Below are 2,256 nucleotides of genomic sequence, written 5' to 3' on the forward strand. Positions count from 1 at the left end.
GTCCAGGGGGTGGGGGACATGTGGGGACCAGGAATAGGGGTTCAGGGGGTCCCTGGGGTCAAGGAAAGCAGATTTCAGGGGGTGACAGGGAGGCCAGGAAGAGCATCAAAGGAGAGGGGTTCTGGAGCCCAGAAAACTGGGTGTGGGGGGGCGTGGAGGAATGGGAGGGAGGTCCCAGTGCCCTGGGAAGGAGGAGGGAGAAAAGGGGCTGTGTAGGGGGTCCTGGAGCCCAGGGATGTGGGAGTTCAAAGGATAGGGGGGTCCCAAAGCCAAAGGAAAAGGGGGTGCAGGAGGGGCTGGGAGCTGCCCCAGGGGGTTGCAGAGCTGGGGGGGCTGGCGAGGTCCTGGGGACCCCCCAGAGCCCTTATTGCCGGGGTGCCAAGGGCGGGGGGGGATCCTGGGAGGGTGGGTGTCCCCAGGACTGTGGGATGTGGGGTTGGGGGGGTCCAGTGTTTAGGGGACACTGGGGATGTCGGGGGAAGGGTCTAGGGTCCTGGGGCGTTGGGCTGCCCAGGGGGGTCCCGGGTTGGGGGTTTTGGGGGGCGGGTTTAGGGTCCCGGGGGATCCTCACGCTTCACTGTCCCCACAGGCTCTGGGCTCAAATAGTATTTTGCTCCTTTCCAAGGCTAAATACAGAGGAGCAAGAAGTCAAGAAGCAGCAATTGATTAACGCCTGGCTCTGAGCTCTATTCCCTCTGTGAGGGCTGAGGGTTCCCCAGCCCAGCTGAAGGGCATTTACACCAAGGCACCCAGCCTGGGGCATAAGAAGGAGGAGCTGGAGGCTGTTGTAGGGCAAGGAGGCATGGATGGAAAGGCTGTTGTGGAGGCAGCTCTGTCCCACCAGTGCCCACTGCCTGTCCCTGCCTGCGGGCACAGCACTGCCACGCAGCACGGCTGTGACCAAGCTCAGAGCCCTCAGGCCTGACAGCAAGGCAAGGGGTGAGGAGGAGAGTGGGGAAGCAAAAAGAGAACAGCTCTGGGAGATCAAGCAGTGCTGCCATGCTGAGACTCTTCCTCTCCACCCACGAACACAGGAACTGTCCCTACAGGCCCAAAGAGGAACTTGAAGGAAGGGGCTCAGGAAAAATAGAATTTGTTGAAGGTCTGTACTTTCTTTAAAACCACAGAGAGAATGACTCCTCAGTTAGAATGATACTTGGCCAGAAAAGAAAAGCGGACAGTAAAAGAGAAAAGGGATGAGAACATTAACACAATTAAAAGATCAGTAATAACAACAAAATGGTGAAGACAGACTGGGAATGCAATGAGTTTCATTATAACTGCTATGCAGAAAGAGAACATCAGTTGATTGCTTCAGGGAACCATCCAGTTATCAGCTTCCACACTGCACCCTTGATCTCCTTGTTCCTCGTGCTGTAGATGAGGGGGTTCAGTGTTGGAGGCACCTCTGAGTACAGAAATGACACCCCCACATCCAAGGATGAGGAGGAGGTGGATGGAGGCTTCAAGTAGGCAAAGAGGCAAGTGCTGATAAACAGGGAGACCACGGCCAGGTGAGGGAGGCAGGTGGAGAAGGCTTTGTGCTGTCCCTGCTCCGAGGGGATCCTCAGCACAGCCCTGAAGATCTGCACACAGGACACCACAATGAAAACAAAAAAGCCAAATGCTAAACAGGCACTAAGGCTAAGAAGCTTAACCTCCCTGAGGTAGGAGTGTGAGCAGGAGAGCTTGAGGATGTGGGGGATTTCACAGAAGAACTGTTCCAGGGCATTGCCCTAGCAGAGGGGCAGGGAAAATGTATTGGCCGTGTGCAGCAGAGCAGTGAGAAACCCAGCGCCCCAGGCAGCTGCTGCCATGTGGACACAAGCTCTGCTGCCCAGGAGGGTCCCGTAGTGCAGGGGGTTGCAGATGGCAACGTAGCGGTCGTAGGACATGATGGTGAGAAGATAATATTCTGCTGAAATGAGAAAGATATGGAGAAAGACTTGGGAAACACATCCTGCATAGGAAATGACCTTGGTGTCCCAAAGGGAATTGGCCATGGATTTGGGGACAGTGGTGGAGATGGAGCCCAGGTCTAGGAGGGAGAGGTTGAGGAGGAAGAAGTACATGGTGGTGTGGAGGTGGTGGTCACAGGCGATGGTGATGATGATGAGGCCGTTGCCCAGGAGGGCAGCCAGGTAGATGCCCAGGAAGAGCCAGAAGTGCAGGAGCTGCAGCTCCCGTGTGTCTGCGAATGCCAGGAGGAGGAACTGGGTGATGGAGCTGCTGTTGGACATCTGCTGCCTCTGGGCA

Source organism: Phaenicophaeus curvirostris, unplaced genomic scaffold (genome assembly GCF_032191515.1).
Source record: "Phaenicophaeus curvirostris isolate KB17595 unplaced genomic scaffold, BPBGC_Pcur_1.0 scaffold_55, whole genome shotgun sequence".
NCBI classification, from domain to species: domain Eukaryota; kingdom Metazoa; phylum Chordata; class Aves; order Cuculiformes; family Cuculidae; genus Phaenicophaeus; species Phaenicophaeus curvirostris.